The following is a 7335-nucleotide window of genomic DNA, read 5'->3' as shown; positions in this document are numbered from 1 at the left end:
TCTAGTAAGCCTGACTCAGGCTTAACATACATAAATTCAACTTTAATGAAATACAGAATAAATAAAAACTTAACGTAGATACGAAAATACAAGACCTACCAACCAATACTGCTCTAACTGGGAACAGGAACAGACTCTTAAAAATAAAGACTTTAAAGGTGATACTTGAAAGCTCCGGTTAATGCTAATGAGTCTGACAAGAAAACTCGAGATGATCTTTTGGTATATTTATAGTGATTCTGTGATTTACCCTAGAATCCTAGACTCCTAATTCTAATCAAATTAGGACTCTCTTAAAGATAGAATTCCATTAAGAAACTATTTAATCTTTAAACAGGTTTTACACCTATTCGGATTCTACTTACCATATACCTAAAGATTTTAATCCTCCTCGAACTCTTTCCAAAGATTATCTTTAATTGTTACCGAGTTAATTTAATCATATTAAAACTTCTTTTAATACGGATAATCATTTGGTCTTACACCTAGTATATTATGCTAACTCTAAGAACTTAGGTGATGACTCTTTAAGACTACTGTTCCCAGACCTAGCAGTATGATTGATATAATAACCTTGTACCTTTTCGTATTTACCATATACTTCCTAATGCTTCATAGAAGCTTAATTCTTGCAGCTTCATTTGTAGTCCTTGACTTTGTCAACTTGTTTTATTGCTGCTTCACAAATCAATCTGACTTGCTCTCTTTCCTTCAAGGCTGCTTCATTTGTCAATCCATATTGAGAGTAGCTCTTTCACTTATAGACCTGTCATTCTAGACTGTAGAATGTAAGCACAAATAAGCTTGTCATCATCAAAACTCAGGGGTCAACAACTTGGCACTGCAAACAAGCTGATTTGTGGCATCAATGGAGCACTCAAGCAACTATCAATAGCTGTTCAATCATCCCCAAATGCAACCCAAATCAGATTAACAATTTCAATTTGAATTTTGATTTTTAAATTTCTAATTTACCTCCTAAAACCACCACCACCACCACTCTTGCCACCTACTGCCACCACCACTTACCGCCACCACCACCGCCTTATTTCTCCGACGACCGCAAACAGCCCAGAACCACCACATCTCCCTTCGTCGTCCTTCACCTTCGCGCCCAGCCCCTGCCTCCTCCTTCTTTGCGCCCATCTCCCTCTCCTCCACGCGGCCACCACCACCCACCCAGCGTGCCCCGACCACCTCGCCGCCTGCAACCACCATAACTAGCGTGCCGCACCGACCAAGCCGACACCTCTTCCTCCTTCTTCCGTTTCCTTCGTCGTTCCTCACCCCTGCTTTGCGTGAGTTCCAGGAACCAAGTTCTTGTTTTGGAACTTTGTTTTATTCTACAATTTAAGTAAGCCCAATTCTTTCTTGGCCCAACTCTCTAAGTTGTTTTCCTTATTTATTCTAATATTGCTAATACGTTTTATTTAATAGACTTTACTTACTTATTCAAGTAAAAATTTATATGTTTTACTCATTTATTCTACAATTGTTATTTTATGATAATAAAATTGGTTACAATTCTAGATTTAGAAATTAATAAAAAATATGTGTTCACTTAAAACTTGAATTTAAATATACGATTATTTCATATTTGCAAACTAATAATATTAATTTTATAATATTTATAGTTTGAATATTAATTCGATAATTTAATCTTTTGAAAGAATTCGGACTCGGAGCTCAGAAAGAATGAACCAAGGATAAAGCTTAACGTAGCACGGAATTGAGGTAACGGCTATTGCTAGTACCCGCAATTCCCTTCTAAATATGTTTATGAAATCATGACAATATGATTGAATTTATGATCTGAATGCTTTGACATGTTTTATTGAATTGCGGGAAATGAATTATGTTTTGATTGAATTATTTATTATAATATGATTGATTGAAATTCTTATAAAACGATCTTTATAAGAAACCATGAATGAAATGATGTTTCTATGATGCCAGGAAAGAAATGATATTTTATTGATCCCAGGATCTAATGATGTTTTATGTTGATCACATGATCTAAAGGAATTACGTTACTTCAACTGAAGTAAAAAGGCTAAAATGTAAAATTAAACGAAACATGATAAATGAAAGTGAAAGACCTAGTCCGTTTGGCAGTATATGTTCACAGGTTACGATTCTCGGTCATGCATGTACCCATGGGGCATCCGCCCATTGAGCCAAGGCTCTCATGTTTTCGGGCCAAGGCCCCTTGTTTATGGACAGCGGTCCATCGTGGAAGACGTTCCACCATGTCATACTTGCCACGACTAGCATGTGCACCCTAAAGTTGAAAATGAATTAAATAAAGGATTTTATAAAATGTTTTACATTATTCTATTCTCCCTGTGTTATTAAATAAAATGAATTGAAATGAATTTACGTTGCTAGAATAGTTCGTTACTGAGTCTTCGGCTCACCGTTATTTTGTTTTCTGTTTTAGGTACCGCTGGGATCGATGGGAACGAGTAGTGGCGAGGATTTCACTTTAATAATTCCCACCTAGTTTATGTTTTAAGTTTTAATAGTTTAATTAAAGACTCTTAGTAAGCTATGTACTTTTATTTCGGTAATATAAAGAATTATTATAATAACTTTTGGGATTTAATAGCTTATGATTGATGGTTGCCTTGTAATTCCCAATAGAGAGTTACGACAGGTAATGTCCCGACCAAATTAGTTTAATTCCGCTGCTAATTATGCTTTAATCATTGAATTAGAGGTCGGGGCGTTACAGTTTGCTTCATGGAACGCCAAGAAATGGCAGTACCACCGCATGTGAACGCATATCCTGTTTTTGATCGAGCATTATGGGGATCAGACAAATACCCTACATCTGCAAAGCCAATTAAGTCTTCTTTGGAATGGTTAGAAAAGAATAATCTCATATCGTTCGTTCCTTGGAGGTAACGAAGTACATGTATTATCCCATTCCAATGCCTTCGAGTTGGACATGAGCTAAACCTTGCTAACAAATTTTACTGTAAATGATATATATCAGGTCTCGTATGACTAGCAAGATACATCAATGCCCTTATTGCACTTAAGTATGGTACTTCAAGACCAAGGATTTCTTCATCATTTTCTCGAGGGAGAAATGGGTCTTTATCCACATCTAGTGATCTTACAACCATTGGGCTACTCACCGGATGTGCTTGATCCAAAGAGAATCTTTTTAGTACCTTTTCTGTGTATGTTGTTTGATGCACAAGGATTTCATTCTTTAGGTGCTCAATTTGTAGCCCTAAGCAAAATTTTGTCTTTCCAAGATCTTTCATCTCAAATTCTTTCTTCAAATATTCCACGGTATGTGATATCTCTTCTTGGAGTCCCAACAATGTTTAAGTCATCAACATACACTGCAATTATTACGAATCCTACTCCAAATCTCTTTATAAAAATGCATGGACTGATGGGGTCATTCTTATAGCCTTCCTTTAACAAGTACTCACTTAGGCGATTATACCACATACGCCCTGATTGTTTCAATTCATAAAGAGATCTATTTAATTTTATGCAGTAATGTTCTCGAGAACTAGAATTTTCTGCTTCTGGCAGTTTATATCCTTCTGGGACTTTCATATAAATGTCATTGTCCAGTGGCCCATATAAGTAGGTTGTGACTACATCCATTAAACGTACGTAAATCAAGTCCTTCTCTAATTGCTAGACTGATAGGAATCTGAAAGTAGTTGCGTCAACCACAGGAGAGTATGTTTCTTAATAACCAATTCCAGGTCTTTGTGAGAATCCTTGTGCAACTAAAGGTGCCTTGTATCGCACAATTTCTCCATCTTAATTATTCTTTCGCAAAAAGACCCATTTATGTCCCATTGGTTTTACACCTTTAGGTGTACGGACTACTGGTCCAAATACTTCTCTCTTTGCAAGAGATTTTAATTCTGCCTCAATTGCTTCCTTCCATTTTGGCCAATTATCACTTTGTGTACACTCTTCAATAGACTTTGGTTCTTGATCCTCATTCTCATCCATAACATCAACTGCTACATTGCATGCAAAAATTTCATTGACGTCGATTTTATTTTGGTTCCATTTTATTCCAGATATGACATAATTAGTTGAGATCTCTTCATTATCAGGTACCTGGATTTCTTCATTCGTCATGTCTAAAGTCTCTTCTAGAGATTCTTCAAAATTCTTTGGTTCCTCGTTCTGGCCATTATCAATCGTCGCTCCTTTTATTTTACGAGGATTCTTATCTTTGGAACCAATAGGTCTACCACGCTTCAGGCGTGCTGTAGACTCACTAGCAGTTTGATATTGTCCTGCTGGGACATCAATTTTAATTGGAGCATTTACAACTGGTATATGTGACTTGGTCACTCTATTTGGGTCAGTAAATGCGTCTGGCAATTGATTTTCTATGCTTTATAAATGAATTATCTTTTGTACTTCTAATTCACATTGTTTATTAATTACGAGGATCAAGATGAGACAATGATAATTAATTCCAACTGATTTCCTTCTGCAACTGTTTATTTTCTCCCCCTAATGTTGGGAAGACTGACTCATTAAAATGACAGTCTGAAAATCGAGCCTTAAATAGATCCCCTGTAGATGGCTCTAGATATTTAATTATTGATGGGGATTCAAATCCAACATATACTCCTAACCTCCTTTGAGGGCCCATCTTAGAACGTTGTGGTGGAGCAATTGGAACATATACAGCACATCCCAAGATTTTCATATGGGAAATATTTGGTTCCTGACCAAAAACCAATTGTGATGGGGATAACTTTTGATTACTCGTTGGCCTGATGCGAATTAATGCGGTTGCATGTAATATAGCATGTCCCCAAGCAGAGATTGGGAGTTTGGACTTCATAAGTAATGGTCTAGCAATCAACTGGAGACGTTTGATTAGTGACTCAGCTAGACCATTTTGTGTATGAACATGTGCTACAGGGTGTTCAACACTTGGCCCAATGGACATGAAATAATCATCAAAGGCTTGAGAAGTGAATTCACCAGCATTATCAAGACGAATTTCCTTCATAGGGAAATCTGGAAAATGTGCTCGTAATCTAATCAACTGAGCAAGTAGGCTCGCAAACGCCAGGTTGCGAGTTGATAACAAGGATACACGTGACCATCTACTAGATGCGTCAATTAAAACCATAAAATATTAAATGTTCCACATGATGGGTGAATTATATTGGCCCACAAATATCTCCTTGTATACATTCCAGAAAATTTGTAGATTCAAAATTTATTTTGGCTGGTGAAGGTCGTACTATCAACTTGCCTTGTGAGCAAGCTGCACATGAGAAATCATTAGCAAGAATCTTCTGATTCTTCAGTGAATGCCCACATGAATTTTCAATTATTTTTAGCATCATTATTGAACCGGGGTGGCCTAACCGGTCATGCCAAACAGTGAAATTATCAGTAAACTTCTGGTTTACTGTAGAATATGTTTCAATTGTATTGATTTTAGTGTAGTACAAACCAGTGGAGAATGCAGGTAATTTCTCCAAAATATGCTTAGTGCCTTGGGTAATACCCGTGATGTGAAGGTATTCAAAATTTCCTTCACTTATTGTCTCAACGTGATATCCATTATGTCGAATATCTTTAAAGCTCAATAAATTTCTTTGAGACTTGGGAGAATATAATGCATCAATGGTTTCAAATTTCTTTCCCATAGGCAATAATATATTTGCTCTTCCGGAGCCTTCAATTATCTTTGTACTACCTGATATAGTACTAACACTAGTTTTTTTCATTGTCAAATGAGAGAAATATCTCTTGCTTTTCAGTATGGTATTAGTAGTTGCACTGTCTGCTAAGCATAAATTTTCACCATTCATTGCTAACTGAACTTGAGGGGTATTCATGTTCTTCAAATAAATGAAATATCAATAAGAATAACTCAATAACCGAAATTTAACAATGTCATATAAAATCATAGTTCAAACAAACAAAATCCAAAATAAAATATCATGAATCCAAGAAAATAAAGTTTTATTCTTTAAATTACCATAAACGACTCTAAGGATTAATTATTCCCTTCAGGGGTGGTGAGGAAATCAGCAACTTCCAGGTGAGTTGTATTGCCACAATCAAAGTCACCTTCGCCATCTTCGTACACAAGATTTGTTTCTACTTTCTTTCCCTTTTGCTTTAATGATTGTTGATAGAGCTCAACCAGGTGTTTTGGTGTACGACATGTACGAGACTAATGACCTTTTCCTCCACATCGATAACATACATTGGTCACATCTCGCTTTTGTCTTTCTCTTGTTTGTTACCATCTTTATTGTCCCACTTCTGGTGGGGATACGAGTTCTTGAAAGAACCACCTCGGCCCCGGCCTCGACCATATCCATATCCACGTCCTTGACCACGTCCTATACCACTATTGTTGGCATGATATTTTCTTTCCCATTATGGGATGTCACATTCGCTTCAGGGAATGGAGTAGAACCAGTTGGACGTGATTCATGATTTTTCATTAATAGATCGTTATTTTGCTCAGCCACAAGGAGACAAGATATAAGTTCAGAATATTTCTTAAATCCCTTTTCACGGTGTTGTGTCTGCAGGACAATGTTATTTGCGTGAAAGGTAGAGTATGTTTTCTCTAACATTTCCGCATCAATGATTTTCTCTCCACATAACTTCAATTGTAAAGTAATTCTTAACATAGTTGAGTTATATTCACTTACAGACTTAAAGTCTTGTAGTCTTAAATGTAACCAGTCATATCGAGCTTTAGGTAATATTACAGTTTTCTGGTGGTCATACCACTCCTTTAGATTACTCCAAAGGACTTGCGGATCCTTTATAATCAAATATTCTATCTTAAGACCCTCATGGAGGTGATGGGGAAGAAATGTCATAGCCTTAGCTTTGTTTTGACTTGTTGCTTTATTTCCTTCTTTGATTGTTTCACCAAGGTCTTTTGCATCTAGGTGAATTTCAGCATCTAACTAAATTAGATCCCGTGCACGCACGGATTTGATCATCTTTTTCACAAAATATTTAACTGAATATCTACAAAACTACTGCATAGTTATAATATTTTTAACATACTCGTTTAAATTTATTTATCTAATATGCATACGGAGTATTTAAAATGCTAATATGGTAATTTGACCAAAATATTGAGTGATATATTGATATTCCAGTAGGAACACACACAAGAGGGGGGGTGAATTGTAATTCGAACTTTGTGAGAGTTTCTTGCGGAACTTAGAAATAAGAAAGGAACTGAGACTTAGAAAAGCAAAAGCAACAATTCAGAAAACTTCTTAACACTAATCAAGAAGAGAATTCCTTTATATTATAGTAATACCTCGATTACAATAACTCTCT

Source organism: Spinacia oleracea, chromosome 6 (assembly GCF_020520425.1).
Source record: "Spinacia oleracea cultivar Varoflay chromosome 6, BTI_SOV_V1, whole genome shotgun sequence".
In the NCBI taxonomy this organism is placed as follows: Eukaryota; Viridiplantae; Streptophyta; class Magnoliopsida; order Caryophyllales; family Amaranthaceae; genus Spinacia; species Spinacia oleracea.
Note: the sequence above shows the minus strand (reverse complement) of the source record.